The following is a 23,537-nucleotide window of genomic DNA, read 5'->3' as shown; positions in this document are numbered from 1 at the left end:
TGTGTGCAAAGGTTTGGACTGGGCAGGACTGGCTCGATTGATAGAACCTCTTGTGTTAACCATCCAGGTAGCCTTTGCCAAGTTCAGTTCCCAATTTTTGAAGGTTCCCCCGCCAAGTGCCTTCAAAGTTGTCTTAAGTAGTCCATTGCACCGTTCAACTTTCCCAGCAGCTGGTGCATGATAGGGGATATGGTATATCCATTCAATTCTGTGTTCTCTAGCCCAGGTGCTTATGAGGCCATTCTTGAAATGGGTTCCATTGTCAGACTCGATTCTCTCAGGGGTACCATGTCTCCACAGGACTTGCTTTTCCAGACCCAAGATGGTGTTCCGGGCAGTAGCATGAGGCACAGGGTAGGTCTCTAACCATCCTGTGGTTGCTTCCACCATGGTCAACACGTAGCGCTTTCCTTGGCGGGTTTGGGGAAGTGTGATGTAGTCAACTTGCCATACTTCCCCATACCTGTACTTTGACCATCGTCCACCATACCACAGAGGCTTCACCCGCTTGGCCTGTTTGATTGCAGCACAGGTCTCACAGCTGTGGATGACCTGTGAGATGTTGTCCATGGTCAAGTCCACCCCTCAGTGACGAGCCCACCTGTATGTCGCATCTCTCCCTTGATGACCAGAGGCATCATGGGCCCAACGAGCTAGAAATAATTCTCCTTTGTGCTGCCAGTCCAGATCCACCTCTGACACCTTCACCTTGGCAGCTCGGTCCACCTGCTCGTTGTTACGATGCTCTTCATTAGCCTGACTCTTAGGTACATGTGCATCCATGTGTCGAACTTTCACGGTCAGCTTTTCTGCCCGGGCGGCAATGTCCTGCCAAATCTCAGCAGCCCAGATGGGTTTTCCTCTGCGCTGCCAGTTAGCCTTTCTCCAGCGATCTAACCATCCCCACAGTGCATTGGCTACCATCCAAGAGTCGGTGTAGAGATAGAGCCTTGGCCATTTCTCTCGTTCGGCAATATCCAAAGCCAGCTGGATGGCTTTAAGCTCCGCGACCTGACTTGATCCACCTTGTCCCTCGGTAGCCTGTGCAACTTGTCATGTGGGGCTCCATACTGCAGCTTTCCATTTCCAATCTGCGCCTACAATTCGGCAGGAACCATCGGTGAAGAAGGCATAGCGTCTTTCACTTTCCGGCAGCTCGTTATACAGGGGTGCTTCCTCGGCACGTGCTACTTGCTCCTCTGCTTCTTCTGAAGATAATTTAAAAGTCTCACCTTCAGGCCAGTTTGTTATAATTTCCAGAATCCCAGGGCGATTCGGGTTTCCAATACGGGCGCGCTGTGTGATGAGGGCAATCCATTTGCTCCACGTAGCATCAGTGGCATGGTGGGTAGAGGGAACCCTTCCCTTGAATATCCACCCCAGCACTGGCAGTCGAGGTGCAAGGAGAAGTTGTGATTCTGTGCCGATCACCTCTGAGGCGGCTTGGACTCCTTCGTAAGCTGCCAAGATTTCTTTCTCGGTGGGAGTGTAGTTAACTTCAGACCCTCTGTAACTTCGACTCCAGAATCCCAGTGGTCGACCTTGGGTCTCACCAGGCACCTTCTGCCAAAGGTTCCAGGACAGACCATGGCTCCTGGCTGCAGAGTAAAGCACATTCTTTACCTCTGGTCCTGTCCTGACTGGTCCAAGGGCTACCGCATGAGTGATCTCCTGTTTGATCTGGGTGAAGGCTTGCTGCTGTTCAGGGCCCCAGTGGAAATCATTCTTCTTGCGGGTTATGAGGTAGAGAGGACTCACAATCTGGCTATACTCAGGGGTGTGCATTCTCCAAAAGCCTATGGCACCTAGGAAAGCTTGCGTCTCCTTCTTGTTGGTTGGTGGAGACATCGCGGTGATCTTATTGATGACCTCAGAAGGAATCTGACGCCGTCCGTCTTGCCACTTTACTCCCAGGAACTGGATCTCCTGGGCAGGTCCCTTGACTTTACTCTTCTTGATGGCGAAACCGGCTTCCAGGAGAATTCTGATGATTTTCTCTCCTTTCCCAAATACTTCCGTTGCTGTGTCCCCCCACACAATGATGTCATCAATATACTGCAGATGTTCTGAAGCCTCACCCTTTTCCAGCGCAGCCTGGATCAGTCCATGGCAGATGGTGGGACTGTGCTTCCACCCCTGGGGCAGTCGGTTCCACGTGTACTGCACACCCCTCCAGGTGAAAGCAAACTGAGGCCTGCACTCTGCTGCCAGAGGAATGGAGACAAAGGCATTGGCAATGTTGATGGTCGCATACCACTTTGCTGCCTTGGATTCCAGCTCGTACTGAAGTTCCAACATGTCCGGTACAGCAGCACTCAGTGGTGGTGTGACTTCATTCAGGCCACGGTAATCCACAGTCAGTCGCCATTCTTCACTGGACTTACGCACTGGCCATATAGGGCTGTTAAAGGGTGAGTGGGCCTTGCTGACCACCCCTTGGTTCTCCAGTTCCCGAATCATCTTATGGATGGGGGCCACAGAGTCTCTGTCTGTGCGGTATTGCCAGCGGTGCACTGTTGCTGTAGCGATTGGTACCTGCTGTTCTTCAGTTCTCAGCAGTCCTACAGCAGATGGGTTTTCTGAGAGACCAGGCAGGGTATTCAGTTGTCTTATGTCTTCCGTCTCTACAGCTGCTATCCCAAAAGCCCAGCGATGTCCCTTTGGGTCCTTGAAATATCCACTCCTGAGATAGTCTATGCCGAGGATGCATGGGGCGTCTGGACCAGTCACAATGGGGTGTTTCTGCCACTCATTCCCAGTTAAACTCACTTCAGCTTCCAGTACAGTCAGCTGCTGGGATCCTCCTGTCACCCCAGAAATAGAAATGGATTCGTTCCCCACATACCTGGATGGCATCAGGGTGCACTGAGCGCCGGTATCAACCAAAGCCGTGTATCTTTGTGGGTCAGACGTGCCAGGCCATCGGATCCACACAATCCAATAGATCCGATTATCCCTTTCCTCTACCTGGCTAGAGGCAGGGCTCCTCTAACCCTGTTTTTGGTGCATGATGCTCTCCTCCTGTAAATGTGTTCCTGAGGTCCCTTCAAGAGGATCAGTCATACTGTCATTTCCATTCTGTCTGGGGTTCTGTCCACAAGAGACTGGGGCAGTGTTGTACCTAGATGAGCCTCCTGAAGTGGATGTTTCTGTTTTCAATTCACGTACCCGGGCTGCTAAGGAGGAGGTGGGTTTCCTATCCCACTTTCTCATGTCTTCCCCATGCTCCTGAAGGAAAAACCAGAGGTCACGTCGTGGAGTTTGTCTTCTTTCCTTGGCTGGGGGACGTCTGCTCCTAAAGGCAGAGACTCTGGTTGGTTTCGGTGTGGCATGAAAAAATCCTTCTTTGAGCTCTTTCTTTAGTTTCTGGTGGCTCTCTTCAATTAAGCTCCGGACTTGCGCGGCCAGGTTTGTTTCTACTGATGACACCTGGGTCCGTAGTGGAGCAGTGACAGTGTCCTCATAAATTCTCAGTTTGTTTGCTAACACACCCACCTTGTCTTCACCTTCCCTCCACTGCAGTGTTGCCAGGTAACGAGAGTATATCTCTGGTCCGAGCCGTGCGAATCTTAGCCACATTTGTGAAGTGCATTGGACATTATCTGGGCTCTTGGGGAATCTCTCGTTTTCTGAGAAAATGATCTCTAGCACGGCCAATTCCCTCAGGCATCGGATACCTTGTTCTATTGTGTTCCATTTTCTTTGGTGCATCTGGAGGTCTTCTTTGCACAGGTATCTGTCCCGTACACTCGCCAGCAATCACTGCCAGAGGCTGAGAGTTTCCTGGGTTTTCCCAATCCTCTGGTCAATGACCACATCCTGGGACAGGGATCCCAGTTGCCTGGCCTCACTTCCGTCCAGAATGGTGTCGTTAGCTGCGGCGTCCCAGATGCGGAGCAGCCAGGTCAAGATGGACTCATTCGCCTGCCGGGTGAATTCCCTCCGTAGGTCATGCAGCTCCCCCATGGATAGAGAGCGAGTGATGATCTCCGTCTCTGTCTCTTCTGCTTGGTGAGATGGTCCTGCCGCATCCTCATCAGTTGCTATGCGGACTGATTTGCTCTTTGATTTCTTTTTCTGGACGGGGGCAACTGCTACGGGCTTCGGCTGTTCTGATTTGCTTTGTTTCTCCTCCTCAAGAAGACTAAATATTGTTCTGATCTTCAGCATGAGGTACACGGTGCTGGTCACAGAGAAAAAGGAAAACAGGACTGACAGGAAGATTATGCCATCCTTAGCATCCAGGGAGAGCTCAATATTGTCAAGGACGGCTGTGCCTGACCTGAAATGTTGGAAGAAACCGCTCTCTCTTCCTAGCCCCAGAGGCTGGGTGCGATTGCTGAGGAGGTCCCAGATGAAGCAGCTCAGGTTAGGCCAGGCAGACAAAGTCGAGTATATATAACGAATGGTGTTCATTGCCTCACAGGTAACCATGCCATAGGCATAATAAACCAATAGAGCAATTCTCATGCCATTCCCTGGTCGCAACAGGAGCAATATGACGGGCAGATAGTATCCCATTTGAGGAAAAATATAGAGAGCGAGATACAGTACCCATATAGATAAGCTGAGCATCATGGTGATAGGATTTCTGAGTTTCCCCAGGTCGTGCCCCACGTTGGGCGCCAAAATATGTCTTGGTTTGAAAACAAACCAGTGGGAGATCACAAGTCCAGATTGAAATTAAAAATAAGTGAAATAATACAAGGAAAAGCACTGACAAAGTCAGATACAACCTAACACCCTGTTAGGGTGGTGGTAGCAGTCCAACTGAAGTAGTCCAGTTGAAGCGGTGATCCTGTGAAGGTCTAGTCTCCAGCTGAAGATCCAGTGGTAGCTCTCGTCCTCTGGGAACCCAGTAGACAGGGCTAGCTCAGGCAGTTCCAAGGCCAGGTTCTATCCAGGTGGGAACACCTGGCTCCTCCCTCCAGGGCAGAGCATCCCACAATGGGATAAGTCCATGAGTCACACGGTGGGTCCCTGATGGCCCATTGCCTGTCATGCGGGGTGGGTCATTAGCAGCTGGTAACAGCTAACGGATGGCCCATTGCCTGTCATTCGGAGTGGGTCATTAGCAGGTGATAGCAGCTAACAGCCCACAGCTGGTGGTAATAGAATACTTAAATCCATCTATATTGCAACCCAGGACAGGGTGCCATCTCTAAATTGGCTGAGTGGGCCTGTGCTGGTGCCCTGTTTTGGGGGAAAATTTGTGTCGGAGGGCAACTCCCCTTTTTGCACTCCTCCTCACATTTCCCAACAAAGGTCGACCATCTACGTGGTACTTAGACCTGCAATAGTCTGAACAGTGACCTGGCCTACCACACCTCCCGCACTGGGGAGTCCCGGTCCCCGTATTTTCCTTCTACTTCGACTTAGCTCGTTTCCGTTTGTTCCCAGCCTTGGGCTGCTGTTGTTCATGGTCAGGGGGTGCCTGACCAGGCAGCAAAAGTGCAGCCAAAGCAGACCTCTTTTGGTTCCCCGATCCAACGTTAGAGCAAGCTTCTACCATCTCTACAAGTGTAGGGTCCCCTGGAAGGGCATCTATGATCTTTCTACACTCATCGTTGGCATTGTCTCTTGCCAACTGTTTGCAGAATATCTGTCTCAATGAATCATCTTCCACCTGCTTTTCCAGGGCTGCCGCTACCTTTTCTACAAACGACAGAAAAAGCTCAGACTGCCCCTGAGATAATTTTGAATACTGTGTTTTTGGGGCAGCCATGTCTATGGTTTTTATGATGGCTCCCATGCCAATCTTTTGGGCCTGCTCCAGGACCTGAGGATGCCAAGAGTCCTGGAGGTCAGGGGTAGAAAAATAATGAGGTCCCATAAGGGTATCCACCCCAACTGCATGTCTAGGGTTGTCAGAAGGCAAGTGCATATTCTGTAATGTGTGGTTTTCAGCCAGTTTTCTCCAGTTATTCTCAAAAAACTTCATATTGTACAGGTTGAAACAGAACTTGACCCAAATGCTTAATATTGAATAGAGCAAGCAGGTCAGTATTCATCACTCTAATAATTTGCATTACTTCAGGGGATGCAAGGCCATATTGTGCTATCTTGATCTGTAGGTCTTGTATGATCTTCGATGCAATAGCATCATGCCTGTGTTCTTGACCAGAATTCGGGAGAGCCTTGAACATAGGAAAGGCCTGGGCATTCCCTTTGTGGGGTGTCAGTATCACCTTGATCTGCTGGTACACGACCTAGAGGTGCTGTAGCAGCCACCTGATTTCCCCATAGATTCCCCTGTTTGGTCTGGAATCCCCATTCTTTCCAAAAGACTCCAATCTCCCACTTCTAGAGCACCCAACTTTACTGGTTCCCAGAAACGCTTGTGATTTCTTGGGCACACGGTCACCTTACAGTCTGAGAATGTCCAAGGGTGAGTCTGTAGCAGGCATTTCTTTTGCTGCCCAGCCACCGCAGCTTTTCGCCCTAGAGCAAGCATGTCGTCTACATCTCTGTCTGAGTCATCAGACTGGCCTTTCTCCGTGAGCCCTATCACAAATGACGTAGTTTGGCCAGGTGTGGACATTGTGTCAAGAGGCAGCATGGTGGCGGAGCTCAGAGTGGAGTGCAGAGGAGGCAGCAATACCAATGGGGCATTGTGAGGTTCCGCTGGCTGCACTGGCACATTATCAATCAAAGCCGTCTGCTGCGCCAGTGTAGAAGCGGCCAGGTCAGTGTGCTGTGCTGGGATTGCCTCTGCCACCGGAACCATTGCTGGGACCAGCATATTCTGCCCGGAATTCACCTGCGTCCCTGTCGTCGCTTTCGTCATGGGATGAGCCCTGTCCGCCTTCTGGGTTGCTGGAGTGGGCACTTCTGGCCCACGCTGCCTCGAGTCGGAGGCCTTTCCGATAGCACCACCAAGTGTTGAGATATCCCGGTAAGCTGGTGTGAGATATCCATTAGAAGCCAGTCCGAGAGAGCAAATGGCAACTGTGGGAACCTAGGCATTTGTGCTGGCACTCCGGCTGGCAGGCCCCGCCAAGCCAGCCGGGGTGAAAGCAGGTGACATTTGTGGAAGGCTGGCCAGGGTGTGTGTGGCTGACATTTGGAGGAGGCCAGCCAAGGCGTTCACAGCTGACGCTTGGAGCAGCCTGGGTTGTGCCAGGTTGGGTTGCACAGTCTGTGCCAGCACAGGTATCCCCACCCCTGCGGTCTGAGTGGGCGGTCACAGGGTCTGCCCTGGCTCAGGCAGCGCTGGGGGGGGGAGGGTCACGGGGTCTGCACTGGGCCGGGCAGCGCCGGTGGGGTTGCGGGGGGACCGGTGGCCGTGCAGAACCCGGCAATGCCTCAGAGGCGGCTGCCAAGGAGCTGTGTCAGCTCTTCTCCTGTTTCAGCATCTCCGCGAGCTGTTCCACAGGAGATGGGTACATCAGTGGGACGTAGTCCCATGGCAAGGCATACTTTGGCTGCATGGGTCCGTCCTCCATAGCTGAGGTGGCCAGGGGCAGGGAGTCCTCAGACCGATCATCGCTGGCCGAGATGAAGGAGTCTAGACAGAGAGGGACATCGTCTCCCCCGGTATGTACTTCTTGTCCCCTTAATGAGTCCAAGACCTGCCTCCATGTACGATATAGATGCACTGTCTTTGGCTTCCCATATGTGAGCTCACACCACAGTTTCCCACTGAGTTGCAGCCACATACCAGTATCAATCTGGGTCTCTAACACTTTCGAGAAGCCATGGTCCACAGCCCAGTCCAGTATGGTATGCACCAAGTGCTCCCACAACCTTGTCTGCGGGCTCCCCCAGGTATCCTTCAAGGCCGCCAGCACCACGCTGCCACCATTTGGGATGGAACTGTCCATTTTCTTCCCGATGCCCAAGGCAGGTGTGGGGGAAAAGGGGGGTAAGGTTCGTTCTGTACCTTTCAAAATGGCGCGTGTAGTACACATCGGTGGTCACCAGATGTCACTGTTGTACCAGTAACGGTAGAAGAAGAGAGGTTTATTATGGTAACACGCTTTATATATGGCAAGCACAATACCGTGATTGGACAGTGGTCACCCACTCCTCGGGGTGATTGGCTGAGATGCTACAACACCCAATTCCAAACACACTCTGTTCTCAAACCAAAACAGATCAAGGAAAACCAGCAGGTGTTGCCTTTATCTTATATTTCTCATATTTCGTGTGAGAAAGGAGAATTTCTCAAGAGAGGCCCTGTGCAGCCACACACTTGAGCATTTTTTTTTCTTAGAAAGGGATCCCATGCAGACAATATCAGAAGGAGGGATTAATTTATCAGCTGAAAACTTATCAGAAATTACTAGGTACCTAGAGAACTAGTGCTTATCACTATGCGGTATTTTAATGGAGAGACTACAGTGACTGCAATATAAAGAGTTTTTCTACTAAATTAAACTACCGACAAAAAAAATGTATAAACTGTTGGAATGATGGAAGTGTTATAGGCAATTTAAAGAAACCTGTTGAATCAACTTTGTAGATGGACAAATCCTGATCCTCTGAGCAATGTTTCCTCTTGATTGCTGTAGAGGGCTTCACTAAGTGGAATAAGAGAGATTTCAACCAGTTCATCAAAGCCAATGAGAAGTGGGGCCCTGATGACATTGAAAATATAGCATGAGAAGTTGAAGGAAAAACCCCAAAAGAAGTCATTGAGTATTCTGGTAACTCATTTCTGTACTCAGCTCTGAGAGTATCTCAATCTGCTTGCCTAGTTGGAACTGCCTGTAAACACGGTAACATCTTACTGCTAAGCATTTCTGACAGGGCTATTTATGATTTTCACGGTAGAGTTCTACTAATGGAGTTCAGATCTACTAATCTGGATCTTACTGTCTTTAATGCCTGAGTCTTCGAGGCTGTACTAAAATGCACATATAAACTCTTGCTGAGCCACTTCACTATATCCTAACTCTAACTGGGTAGCACTGTCTTCAGTTCTTGTTAAGTTTTGCAAAAGGAAATGCTTAGAATCAATGCTTAGCAGGAGAGATTTCCCTTTTCCTTGTATTCGCTAAACAGTAGTTAACCTTTACCACCTCCTCCTCCTCAAGAGCAGGACACAGTAAACATGATGGAGCATATAGTAACCACTGGGTTTTGTAACCTGAGTCCACTTGGCTACTTACCTCTTATGTCTCAGAACTGTTTCCACTGTAGCATAGCTAAAAGGTCTTGGCACTACATTTTTAAAGGTATAGAGCAGCTTGCAAATGTGAAAAATTCTTATTTAAACACCTAATTGTCTTTTAGGCACTTGTTTGTCTTTGGCCACTCAGTTGGCCTCTTGCTTCTTTCAGTAAATCTATTGCTGTTACATCAGTTTCTATCTGAAGAGATATTTTTCCCATGAGACACACAAAAATCTTTCCGGCATGTATTGCACCTTATTTATACTGAAGATTCCTGTATCTACCCCCTCCAAAAGCACACAATACTAGAAAGGGAAGGTTCCTTTTCAGCTAAAGGCATGTCTGTTGGTACACAGCACTAAGCTCTGGTAGCAGGAAGGAACAGCTAACATCCTTTTTTAAGGTAAAACCCCTGACTTCTGCAACACGTGATAAGAAAGTAACCAACTGTTCTTTTCTTAGCTATGTTCTGGGACAGATAAGATGAACTCCAAGACATTGAGAAGGTCATGGCTCAGATTGAAAGAGGAGAAGCCAGAGTTCAGAGATGAATCAGCATAAAAAAGGCTCTCGATACTAGGGTGAATTTGTTCTGTTCCCTGCTTTGTTTCCTGGTGCCAATGAGGGAAGATGCAGGACCTATGTCTGGCCAGTGCTGCTGATATATGAAGACATGCTGGCCATGCCATTGGCCTCTTTGAATCATGCTCAGGATTGCTTCCTATGGCTTTCCCATCCTACAGAAGTGCTTTGGTGACAACCTTAGCTATGGCCTACCCTGGTGCTTGTAACAATCATCTGTATTACAGCACACAGTTCAGAGTGCTGTGTAACAAAGTCCTGGTAGTACAAGCTTTGGGAAGGTGCACAATTCCTTCTGAACACATGTAACTGAAAATAGGAGAGAGAGAGGGATGGAGACAGAGAGAGAGAAAGGAAGAGAGAGGAATGAAGAGAGAGGCAGAGATGGGGGAGAGAGAGGTAGAGAGATGGGGGAGATAGAGACAAACAGGGAGACAGGTAGAGAGAGATGGAAAGAGGTAGAGATAGCAGGAGACAGGTAGGGAGAAATAGGGAAAGAGACAGCGATAGGTAGAGATAGCAGGAGATAGAAGGAGCTAGAAACAGAGAGCAGAGAGACACACCTGTTTCGAGCAGTTAAAAACACAGACTTACCTAACAGAGCAAGCTTTTTTTCTTGTCTGTGTTTCACCAACCAGCATTTGGCAGTGAACAGATCTGTAGTAAATTAAGACATTTTATCAGAATTTTCTCCTTCCTTCAGGTTTGCTGAGTTAGTTCTCTTTTACAGAAGAAAAGCTTTGGGCTCAATAAACTAAGACTCAACTGAACTGTGTGCTGGGCTCTCATGTACCTTTTTACTCGTACTCTGATTTTACTGGTTCCTGAGGATTTGTGTGTTCAAAAGGATCGTTGCCATTTGAATCCTGACCAATATTGCCTATTTTCAGATGTAGTGAAAGTCTGCCATTAGTCAAAAGATTAGAAAGCTGTTGTCTAAATCAGAATTGGACAGCTTAGATAGCTTTGATAAATGCACTGTCCTGAACCTACAGTCCTTTTCTTATGTTGACTTGTGGTGTCTCCTGGCCCGATGCCGGGGGCAGCAAGACACAGTCCTTGAACTGGGTTGTCCGGTCTTCGCCGCTGCCCGAGGGGCAGTGAAGGCTCTCACTTGGTGGAGGAGGTTGGCGGAGCTGGGAGGCAAGGCCTCACCGGGAGGAACGGCACGGAGGACTGAAGGTGGTGACGAGAAATGCAGGCTACTCTCGAGCAGGGAAAGCAGAGGGTTTATTGAAGGGCACGAGGAGGGATGAGGCAGGTCGGAGGGGTGCTCAGAGAAGCCCCGAGCAGGGCTGTGCAGGGGTTTTTAAGGGACCAGTAAAAGGGGAGGAGCCAAATGGAAGGAAGCCAATGGGGTTGGGAAGACATTAGTCTGATAGATTTTCCGGCCAATGGGAACACAGGAGGGGAGAGGACATTTTTGAACCATCCCATAATACACAACTCGAGCTCAGAACAAAGGAGAACATTCCAGAATATAACCATATATGGAACAGGGGAGGGGAGAGACTTGAGGCCAATCGCATGGCTCATTGGCGCATATTCGTGAGCCCTGCCCCGAGGCCCACTGGGAGCGCTCCAAAGAGTCACCCTAACTGAAGAGTCTCTTCAAGCCCTGGACTCGTCCGGGGCCTCACCTTTGCAGTCTGATTTCGCAGTGCCTAATTAGGCCATGGCGACCGCAACAGTGACTTAGCGTGGGAGATCACAAAAGATCCAGTTTTTTGTCTTCATGTGATGTACTGCTTTCATACAAAAGACTTCCATGCTAATTCTGACATATTTCTTTGCTTTATGTGGTCTTACTGCTTTTGTTCAGATTGGGAGATATAAAGCCCCTTTCTGACGAACGGCGAGAGAGAGCTCACACACGACTTAATATAGGTCATAAAACAAGTTCCATTTTATTTCACCAAACACGAAACTTATATACTGTTACCGATGTTTCTAATTATAGCTACACACATATCTGCAGTTTGTTCTCACATATTCAGGGATCCTCCTGGTGACTCCCTTATTTTTTTCTCATAACACTTTTGACTTCCTATCTTTTCTCATGACATTCTTCTCACAGCGTAGAAGCACAGCTGTGGTTCCCAGGTATTAGTTTCTCATGACAGCTTGTTAGGATTTTTACTGAGGCCTGACTATGCTGAGGCTTTGTTCAGGCCTGCTCAACTAACTAACACAAGTTTTGCTGGAAAACTGTGTTTTCCAACACCTTTCCACCGAGAATATCCTATGGTACTAATAAAAGGAAGAATAACTGTCTTGGTTTGAAAGACAGGTGTCTGCCAAGAGAGGTTGAACCTTCCCCTAGAGCAGAGGATATGATTTTCTTCCCCTCCTCCCTCCGAATTATTTAATTTTGTAAATCAAGGGCTTTCAGGCAAAGGTATCGGAAAAAAGAGTATCAGTTCTTTACTAGTATCTATAAACAAACAATAACAATAATAGCAAACCACAACTAGAACCAGAAAACCAAACAGCAGATAACGTGAGCTGCTGAACCTTCTCCCGTGTGGTGCAATCACGGTTGCAAGCAGCAGGGGCGCTGTTGAGCTCCCGGCCAGCCAGGTCAGGTGCGATGACTCCCAAGCGGCTGCAGGTGGCACTGTGGCGCAGGGTCAGGTCAGCGTCGGGGAGCTGTAATGGCGGACGGGCTGAGAAAAACACGCAGGGCAGCGAAACAGCTCAGGGCAACGAGAGAACAGGGCAGCAGGAGCGGGCGCTCTCTCTCTCCGGCGGGGCAGGCAGCAGAGGCAGCCGAACTCTCCCGGCAGCAGCCGCGGAAAAACGCAGCCCGGGGAAACGCGCCCTCCCCAGTGGGAAGAAAAGTTGAATCAAAGCTCACCCAGCCAGGAGAGAAGAGGAAACAGGGCACAGTTGGATTTCCTCTGGTAGCAGCTGGGAAAGCAAAGAGCCAGCAGCCTCTCCCCTCCGCGTCCAAACCACAAGAGAGTGTTCCCTGGCAGCTCTCCCTTACCTTGCCCTGCCCAAAAACCTAGCCTTTGTCTTTTACAAAAGGGCTTGATCGCTCCGAACATCGGGCCATTTGTTGCGTAGTAACAGGAATGGGAAGAAATTCTCAACCCCCAACAATAACACTGAAGAGGAGGATTGCTTTTTAATCTGTATGCTTCACATACTAGAACTTGATAAAGAAAATGTCTGTGATTAATTGACAATGTATCCAAAACTCGCCTTAATTCAGATTTGACTGGTTTCTCAAGTGCAGAACTGCAATGGTATATGCATATATATATATATTGCTCTTTTTTGTTTATGAATGCCTATGACAATATGGTTGTACCCCAGGCTAATTAAATAGCTGCTGAAATACTGAGGTAGGTGCATGGGAACAAGACACCAATTAATAACTTGGCAACAACTGTAGCAAATGCAGTTAAACTAAAATGGGAGAAGTTTGAAATTCTAAGGTACTGTTTTCCAATTTGAGTTAAATTCAAATGTGTTTTAAAAAGCAAACGTCTGTGATTGAATCCATTCCTGTGAAACCAGTTAGCCAGTAAGTACCATGAAACATTTAATTCTTTGTTACTCTGGCAAGATCCAGTGAAACACCTTCACATCAGCATTTTTAATATTCTAATAGGAATTTTACATCTAGTGGCTGCCTAAGGTACTGATTGAATATTTGTGTAATGCAGGAGCTGCAAAGGAGGTGTAATACTTTAATCACTCTCATTGAAAGAGAGAACATGGAACTGGAAGAAAAGAAGAAACATGGACCAAAGCCATCTTTGATAAGATTTAAAAGGCATTTCTGTGAAAAAGCCCACTTGAAAACAGTGTTTTTCCGAAGTGTCTAGGACAAGTGAGATCTAAAGTTATTTGAAAACAACAACTTAGAGAGCAATGTTAAAAGCTGCTGAAAGCTCACACTGATATTCAATTAGTACAGTTGAGGATGTCAAAGGAAAAAAGGTCCTTAAGTGTAGCTCCCATGCGTTGGAGCAGATAAAGTTGTTATATTTCGGATCACTAGGTTGGTACACTGGATGGGTTTACCCTGTTAAATACACCAGAGATGTGTCTAGCCTTTTGATTTATACAATCTGCTAAATCTTTCACAGATCTGTGGGGATCTAACCTCTGATGTGCAGTGGTTCAGCTTAGGGCTTTCCCCACTGAGCTACACATACCTCTCCCATATTAAAAGGGGTTTTTGGGCTTTTGTTCTCTCGGTCCCCTACATCATCTGACCCCCCCCCACCAACTGCTCCACCCTCACCCCACCTACCATCATACCCCTTGATGTCATCCATCTCTGCACACCACCCCCTCCTTGCCCCACCCCCTCGATGTCATTCAGCCTGGACCACAGCCATGCCCCCTCTGATCCTTGCACACTGCCCATGGTCACACCCCTCGACATCCATTCACCCCACCCACAGACACGCCCCTGCACTGCCTGTCTCCATGGCAATGCCTGCAAGCTTTTCCAGCGCACTTTCAGCTATTTTTTAGCAGTTTTTCCATGATTTTTACAGCTTTCTTGAGATACAATTTCTGTAGGACTTTTCAGGGGATTTATAGACATTTTGAAAACTTTTCTTGTCACCACATACCATTTGTTAAAAGGCTTTTTCATTTCTTTTCCACTTTTTGCTAACATTTCTTTGGGGTTCTTCACAAGTATCTTAACGGCTTTTCCTGAGCATTGTACACCTGTCTCATGACTGTATTTTACCTGAAAATGTCTGTGGCATTACAATTGCTCTTGATAGATGACTGTACCTTTTCCCTTTTCTCTGATTTTTTCCCCCAAGCCAGTTTCCACACAAACAGCACTGCACTCTCAAGAGCTCTCCTACTAGCAGATGTCACCTTTGCCACCCTCATGGACAAAAGAAGGCAGAGGTCTTTCCTTCCTCAAGTGTCTTTTGAACCAGTCCCACATTTCTTGCCTCCATCCCTTGCACTTCTGTGGCTCAGTCACATGTCAAACAGCTGTTTTATTATGAATCGATACACAGGAAAACACCACAATTTTTATTCCAGGAGAATGCAAACAACACTTGCTGTCTGTGCCCACCATGTATTGAAGATATCACCAGGAAATCATAGCTGTCAGCAGTTTTGTAGCAGGCTGGTATACACACATTACAGAATCTTTTTAAATCATACAACAGACAAGTGCATGTACACAGTGCCTTCTGCATAATAACCCATGGCATTTGTAAGTGCACTTTATGGCTTAATTGGCACTAAAGAAAAATGCTTCTTCCTTACCTGTCATTGCTGACAATGCTTAAACATTTTCCACCTAACATGCAGCGATGACATTTGGAACACAGTAGTGATAAGCATGTGAGATGGGGCTTCTCAGCTAAGGTACGTACGTGTGTTTTCTTCTTCATGTTTCAGTTCCTCTAACAGTACAAAAATTACTGATGCAATTCTTCACCACCTACCAAGCAATGCCGGACACCACCTTCCCAAACCCATACCAGCTGCCTGTCCAGGTAACTGCCTCTACCTTATATAGTTCTTGTGGAATATCCTTTTACTCACTTCCAGCCACCTGCCTCAACTGCATTCTGTCCCACATTCCTTCCTGCATGTCCTCACACACACGTTATCTCACCCATGACTTACCATGCCTGCAAGATAGGGATGCTCTGAACCAAACATGTGATGTTGCAAGCAACTATACAACATGTATTTTCCTTGGAAACACACATGCTGTGCATCATTACATGGAATTAACTGTGTAAAGTTCTCTGTCAAGCAATGAGGAAACCAAAACATCTCTTTTTCTTTTCACCCTGAAACCTCTGCCTGAACAGGTAGGAAAACCCAACTGCTGACTCTTCACATTCCACCAATACATAGCTCTTGAAATGTGAAGTCTGTCACTTCTCAACCACAGCAGATACCCTCTGACCTTACAGAGGACAGGCACAGCTCCAGATTCCAACAGAAGACAGTCTTGTCCACTTCTGTTTTGAGAATCAAACCAAAGGGAAGCAGATCCACCTCAGGACGGATGCAGTAGCCTTCACAGGAAGCCAACTCACTTCCATTACAGGCAGCCCTGTGAAACAAAAAGTGCTGTTAGTGAAACCTGCTAATCGCTCCAGACAGCTCTCACAAAGCACATTCCACCCACATGCTTTCCTAGAAATTTTCCAACAAATGTAGTTCACAAAATCCCCACTGCCTCTTCCTATGTCATTGGACATACTTTATCTTTGTCACTAAAAATCTTACAGGGATTGTTGTCAGATACTCTAAACAGTTTGTGCCTCGAACATTGGTATACAGTTTTATAAAAAAGCCTCCTTGAACACTGGTACTTTGTACTGAGAGTCAAGCTGCTGATTGAATGAGAGTCAAGCTACTGTTGAATCACATCAGGTTCAGGGAAAGGTATGCATCCATGAAGGCCAGAGCCAGCAGCCTCACTGAGAATCATCCACAGCTCAGCTTGGCGTGGGGGAAGAGCACAGCTTGCAGAAGCCAGGTTTACACAGACTTTTTTCCCCAGCCGTGGGGGGAAGAGGAGGGCTTCGGGTATATGGTGTAACCTCTGGTCAGAGGCAATAAACACCCATCCTCTTTGGGCCAGCTGTAGAAGTCCCCCACCCCACAGGCCATAACCATGGGACTTACATGTGAGAGGCAGCTGAGGGGGTGTTTTAATCCACCCCCGAGCCCTCAAAGCACTAGGCCTTGCCTCACAGGACTGCATGTCATGTAACAGATCCAGAGTCTGTTGGAAGAGACTGCCCCCAACTTTCCCCAGGGGGACAAGCCTGGACATTGCCCCCTGGCTTGAGGGTATATTAACCCATGTCAGGATGCCCCTGGGACCCATGGAGCGGTGATATTCCTTTGTCCCTGTCCCACTTCTATTCCTACTCCTCCTTCTCTCTCTTCTCTCTCTCATATTTACTACTGTCGAGGGTTGAGAATTTCTTCCCATTCCTGTTACTACGCAACAAATGGCCCGATGTTCGGAGCGATCAAGCCTTTTGTAAAAGACAAAGGCTAGGTTTGGGCAGGGCAAGGTAAGGGAGAGCCGGTCCTGGGAACTGACTCTCGTGGTTCGGACGCTGAGGGTAGAGGCTGCTGGCTCTCGGCTTTCCAGCTGCTACCAGAGGAAATCCAACGGTGCCCTGTTTCTCTTCCCTCCTGGCTGGGTGACCTTTGATTCAACTTTTCTCCTCACGGGGAAGGGCACGTTTTCCCCCCCCCCCCCGGGCTGCATTCCCTCATGGCTGCTGCCGGGAGAGTCCGGCTGCCTCTGCTGCCTGCCCCTGCCCTCTGCCACACGAGACCGCGGCGTCTGCTGTGACTGTAGAAATTCTCGCTGGCCGGAGAGAGAGAGAGCGCCCGCTCCTGCTGCCCTGTTCCCTCGCTGCCCTGAGCTGTTTTCCGCTGCCCTGCGTGTTTTTCTCAGCCCGTCCGCCATTGCAGTTGCCGGACGGTGACCTGACCCTGTGCCACAGCTCCACCTGCAGCCGCTCGGGAGTCATCGCACCTGACCTGGCTGGCCGGGAGCTCAACAGCGCCCCTGCTGCTTGCAACCGTGATTGCACCACACGGGAGAAGGTTCAGCAGCTCACGTTACCTGCTGTTTGGTTTTCTGGTTCTAGTTGTGGTTTGCTATTATTGTTATTGTTTGTTTATAGATACTAGTAAAGAACTGATACTCCTTTTTCCCATACCTTTGCCTGAAAGCCCTTGATTTACAAAATTAAATAATTTGGGGGGAGGAGGGGAAGAAAAATCACATCCTCTGCTCTAGGGGAAGGTTCAACCTCTCTTGGCAGACACCTGTCTTTCAAACCAAGACAACTATGAAATGAAACTCAGACAACTGACTGCCATAGGGTCTCGTTTGCACCTTAATTCAGTTGCAGGTATTTTTAAAGAACCTTATAATTTGGATCATAAATATTATCTAAATATAACAAGACACTGTATGAGTGGACATACCTCACTGGCAGCCTGTTGTCTTGCACTTCAAAGCAATTCCCTTCATAGTACTTCACAAGTAGGAAACCTGCTTATGGAAAACAAAGAAAAAGGTTAGCTGTCTACCAGCACTACAGACCAGTACCAAACACTGCAGACCAATGCTGAAGCAACTACTGAAGCATTTCATTTCTACACGTCTTTACTAATTACAACCTTGTACAAAAAGAAACTTTCCCTTAAGCACTGAAGTCATGAAGACAATTTATCAGATGATACCTTATTGCCATTCCTCCTCCCCCTTAATTTCATTCCTTTGCTTCTCATTTTCAGTTTTTGGCATCTTTCATTTCTTTCCTTTTTTTGGTCTATTTTTTCCTTTATATTTGTTTTTTCTTTTTTTTTTCTTTTTTCTTTTTTTTTCCCCTTTCCTTGGGGTTCTCCTACTCTGGGGGTATTTCTGTTTGTTTGGGTCCTTGTTTTTTTGGAGTGCTTCTTTAGGGGTTCCTAGTGGGTTTCTTGCTCTCTCTCTTCCCCCCCTCCCTTTCCCTTTCCCTTCCATTTCTTTCTTCCTCTTAACAAAAGCAGAGTTTGCCTTGCATTCAAACGCTGCTGTGCAGTGCAGGAAATATCACACACTTGTTACAGGCACCATGCTCATCAGGCACACACCAGTGACATGTTCATGAAACCCCACAAAATCTGCACACTGCTAAAAGTAATTTCCTTTGCCCAGACCACCTAAGAATTCCGTGCTAAGCCTTGTCAAAATACAGCCTGAGGGACCGCTCCAGTACGCCAAGTGTGGGGCTTTTTTAAACTCCCTTCTCGGCACCTGTTAGAACTGCACAGGGGGCACGGCTTTCCTGTCCCAGCCTCTCCCCAAACCCCCAGCACCAGCCCCACCCCCAATCCCCAGGGGTGCCTGTGCCCTCCAGGCGGATGCCATATGCACTGGCTGTTCCGTCACCCCTGAGGCCGCCACATGTCCGTGCCACTCTGTAGTGCCTCACGTTTTCCAGCTTCTCCTCCAGAGGTGCTGAGGCAACATGGGTGGCAGTGAGCTGCCACGCCCAGCTTCCATGCCCGCCTCTGAGTCCGCACTGTCGCTGCCCGTGGTGAAGCCCCTGCTGCCGTACTGCCTGCCGCCTGCCACAGCGCCACCCACTGCAGCACCGCTGCCACTGTGCTGCCACCTCCTGCTGCACTGCCAGCTGCTCCGTTGCCACTGCACCAGCAGCTGTGGCTGCACGCTGTGCGCCGCATGCACATGCGCTGTTGAGGGTCCATTTTGAGGGGTGGGGAGGCACATGGTAGCAACATAGCTGTCCATGCTGGTGCCTGCCCCAGCACCCGCAGTTCCCAGCAGACCTCTCTGCTGCCAACACCACCACACCCGTTACACACAGCGATAAAGCCCGAAAAAAACTGCAGTGGCAAAATTGGACTCTGTATTTCATTCAGGCAGCAGAAAAGATGCCTACCTTGGTTTCAAGGTCCTCATGCTGCCATCCTTACTGAGGCAATAGGGGTGCTGCCATACTTGGTCATGCCCTCTTCCTGGCTCCCTGTTGCGGCAGTGGAGGTTCCCGCCAACCCCCGCCGCTGCCCACCACTCCGTACAAGCCCCGCACACCGGGAAAGCCCTCAAAAAACTGTGGCGCCAATGTCTGTGTCCAGATTCTGTTCAGACAGCACAGTAGCTGCCTACTCCGACTGAGTAGGAGACCCTGCAGGGCAGCATTTTGGTAGTCCACTATAGTGTGCATGAGCGACCCATTAATATGGCGGCACCTGTCACATTCATGGGGACTGCCATCTTTTGTACAGCATCACAACCGGACCCCAAACTATAGGTGACTACTTCAAGTGCCTGATCAAAAATAAAATAACAGATTTCGAGCTCTTGGCACATTTCTACGCACTGCCAGAAGTTGTGGGGGCATTGACGATGGTGTCTGCATCCCCTATGGAAGGCAGCAACTGCCCCAGTGCTGCTAAAAATAAGGAATTGTCTGATCGCTCACGCGACAAAATGGCGGGTGGCAATGATGACAGGGCGCACTCCACCCGCCCTCAATGAGCTCTGCGCATGGATTTGGCACTCCAGGGAAGCCCACAAAGGAGCCACCGTGCCATTTTCGGTATCTGGTTTCTGTTCATGTGTCACTGTAACTGGCTACTCCAACTGCCAAGACCCCGTGGGTGCCATTTTGGTAGTCCACTAAAGTGCCCATAGGCGATCCATGGGCGCCGCCATCTTCATGGACATGCCCTGTGTCAACACAAAGGCTGCCATCTTGTACATCCATCACATGATTTCTGCCTGTGCCACCATCTGGATTGATGACCAAGGTAACTTCTGTTGTCAGGACCATGTTGAATGTGGCAAAAAACCAGGACCTTGCACTGTAGGTGTCCATTTAAGAAGCCTGAGCAAAACCAAAAAAGCATGATTTCAGAAGGCTTAAGCGTGAGGCCAGCTGGTGTGGGGTCATTGGTGAAAGTGCATGTGTTGCCCACAGATAACGGCGCTGTAACAGGCCCAGAAAACAGCGAGGCCAGCTTGGTCCAGGCCATGCCTGCAAGTCCTATAAGGCATACATTGTGTCAGTTCCAGCGCATGACAAAATGGTGGGCACCAGCTACAGCACTCTGCATGTGGGCCTGAGCCTCTCTGGAGTGGTCTCTGCTGCATGTGTGGGCACCAGAGGGTATTGGTGTGATCTGGAGGGGTGGCTACAACTGGCATGTGCCTGTCTTTAGAAACCAGCTCCCTTGTGCATGCACCGTGGCGGCACTTGCTGCAGCCCGGCAGTTCTGCAGCCATGCCTTATGAACAGTCAGTGAGGACAGTGGATGCCGCACGATGCAGGTAAGTCATGGGAGTGATGGGCTGTAGAGGTACAAATCTGGGTTGCAGCTACCCAGTTGGGGGTTCCAATGATGTATGTGTGGCATTTGGAGTCCAACTATAGTTTTTGTAAGTGCAGGTTATGGTAGGGTTTAGGGTTTAGGGATGAAGGTTTAGGGTTGGGGCTGGGGTTGGGGTTGGAGTTAGGGTTAGGCCCGGGGTCGGGGTCAGGGTCAGGGTCAGGGTCAGGGTCAGGGTCAGGGTCAGGGTTAGGGTTAGGGGTCAGGGTTAGGGTTAGGGTTAGGGTTAGGGTTAGGGTTAGGGTTAGGGTTTGGGGTTAGGGTTAGGGGTTAGGGGTTAGGGGTTAGGGTTAGGGTTAGGGTTAGGGTTAGGGTTAGGGTTAGGGTTAGGGTTAGGGTTAGGGTTAGGGTTAGGGTTAGGGTTAGGGTTAGGGTTAGGGTTAGGGTTAGGGTTAGGGTTAGGGTTAGGGTTAGGGTTAGGGTTAGGGTTAGGGTTAGGGTTAGGGTTAGGGTTAGGGTTAGGGTTAGGGTTAGGGTTAGGGTAGGGTTAGGGTTAGGGTTAGGGTTAGGGTTAGGGTTAGGGTTAGGGTTAGGGTTAGGGTTAGGGTTAGGGTTAGGGTTAGGGTTAGGGTTAGGGTTAGGGTTAGGGGTTAGGGTTAGGGTTAGGGTTAGGGTTAGGGTTAGGGTTAGGGTTAGGGTTAGGGTTAGGGTTAGGGTTAGGGTTAGGGTTAGGGTTAGGGTTAGGGTTAGGGTTAGGGTTAGGGTTAGGGTTAGGGTTAGGGTTAGGGTTAGGGTTAGGGTTAGGGTTAGGGTTAGGGTTAGGGTTAGGGTTAGGGTTAGGGTTAGGGTTAGGGTTAGGGTTAGGGTTAGGGTTAGGGTTAGGGTTAGGGTTAGGGTTAGGGTTAGGGTTAGGGTTAGGGTTAGGGTTAGGGTTAGGGTTAGGGTTAGGGTTAGGGTTAGGTTAGGTTAGGGTTAGGGTTAGGGTTAGGGTTAGGGTTAGGGTTAGGGTTAGGGTTAGGGTTAGGGTTAGGGTTAGGGTTAGGGTTAGGGTTAGGGTTAGGGTTAGGGTTAGGGTTAGGGTTAGGGTTAGGGTTAGGGTTAGGGTTAGGGTTAGGGTTAGGGTTAGGGTTAGGGTTAGGGTTAGGGTTAGGGTTAGGGTTAGGGTTAGGGTTAGGGTTAGGGTTAGGGTTAGGGTTAGGGTTAGGGTTAGGGTTAGGGTTAGGGTTAGGGTTAGGGTTAGGGTTAGGGTTAGGGTTAGGGTTAGGGTTAGGGTTAGGGTTAGGGTTAGGGTTAGGGTTAGGGTTAGGGTTAGGGTTAGGGTTAGGGTTAGGGTTAGGGTTAGGGTTAGGGTTAGGGTTAGGGTTAGGGTTAGGGTTAGGGTTAGGGTTAGGGTTAGGGTTAGGGTTAGGGTTAGGGTTAGGGTTAGGGTTAGGGTTAGGGTTAGGGTTAGGGTTAGGGTTAGGGTTAGGGTTAGGGTTAGGGTTAGGGTTAGGGTTAGGGTTAGGGTTAGGGTTAGGGTTAGGGTTAGGGTTAGGGTTAGGGTTAGGGTTAGGGTTAGGGTTAGGGTTAGGGTTAGGGTTAGGGTTAGGGTTAGGGTTAGGGTTAGGGTTAGGGTTAGGGTTAGGGTTAGGGTTAGGGTTAGGGTTAGGGTTAGGGTTAGGGTTAGGGTTAGGGTTAGGGTTAGGGTTAGGGTTAGGGTTAGGGTTAGGGTTAGGGTTAGGGTTAGGGTTAGGGTTAGGGTTAGGGTTAGGGTTAGGGTTAGGGTTAGGGTTAGGGTTAGGGTTAGGGTTAGGGTTAGGGTTAGGGTTAGGGTTAGGGTTAGGGTTAGGGTTAGGGTTAGGGTTAGGGTTAGGGTTAGGGTTAGGGTTAGGGTTAGGGTTAGGGTTAGGGTTAGGGTTAGGGTTAGGGTTAGGGTTAGGGTTAGGGTTAGGGTTAGGGTTAGGGTTAGGGTTAGGGTTAGGGTTAGGGTTAGGGTTAGGGTTAGGGTTAGGGTTAGGGTTAGGGTTAGGGTTAGGGTTAGGGTTAGGGTTAGGGTTAGGGTTAGGGTTAGGGTTAGGGTTAGGGTTAGGGTTAGGGTTAGGGTTAGGGTTAGGGTTAGGGTTAGGGTTAGGGTTAGGGTTAGGGTTAGGGTTAGGGTTAGGGTTAGGGTTAGGGTTAGGGTTAGGGTTAGGGTTAGGGTTAGGGTTAGGGTTAGGGTTAGGGTTAGGGTTAGGGTTAGGGTTAGGGTTAGGGTTAGGGTTAGGGTTAGGGTTAGGGTTAGGGTTAGGGTTAGGGTTAGGGTTAGGGTTAGGGTTAGGGTTAGGGTTAGGGTTAGGGTTAGGGTTAGGGTTAGGGTTAGGGTTAGGGTTAGGGTTAGGGTTAGGGTTAGGGTTAGGGTTAGGGTTAGGGTTAGGGTTAGGGTTAGGGTTAGGGTTAGGGTTAGGGTTAGGGTTAGGGTTAGGGTTAGGGTTAGGGTTAGGGTTAGGGTTAGGGTTAGGGTTAGGGTTTGGGTTAGGGTTAGGGTTAGGGTTAGGGTTAGGGTTAGGGTTAGGGTTAGGGTTAGGGTTAGGGTTAGGGTTAGGGTTAGGGTTAGGGTTAGGGTTAGGGTTAGGGTTAGGGTTAGGGTTAGGGTTAGGGGTTAGGGTTAGGGTTAGGGTTAGGGTTAGGGTTAGGGTTAGGGTTAGGGTTAGGGTTAGGGTTAGGGTTAGGGTTAGGGTTAGGGTTAGGGTTAGGGTTAGGGGTTAGGGTTAGGGTTAGGGTTAGGGTTAGGGTTAGGGTTAGGGTTAGGGTTAGGGTTAGGGTTAGGGTTAGGGTTAGGGTGGGGTTAGGGTTAGGGTTAGGGTTAGGGTTAGGGTTAGGGTTAGGGTTAGGGTTAGGGTTAGGGTTAGGGTTAGGGTTAGGGTTAGGGTTAGGGTTAGGGTTAGGGTTTGGGGTTAGGGTTAGGGTTGGTTTAGGGTTAGGGTTGGGAGTTAGGGTTAGGGTTAGGGTTAGGGTTAGGGTTAGGGTAGGGTTAGGGTTAGGTTAGGGTTAGGGTTA

This window comes from Lichenostomus cassidix, chromosome Z, assembly GCF_008360975.1.
Source record: "Lichenostomus cassidix isolate B80296 chromosome Z, HeHo_3.0, whole genome shotgun sequence".
Lineage (NCBI taxonomy): Eukaryota > Metazoa > Chordata > Aves > Passeriformes > Meliphagidae > Lichenostomus > Lichenostomus cassidix.
This window is presented reverse-complemented; position numbering follows the sequence as displayed.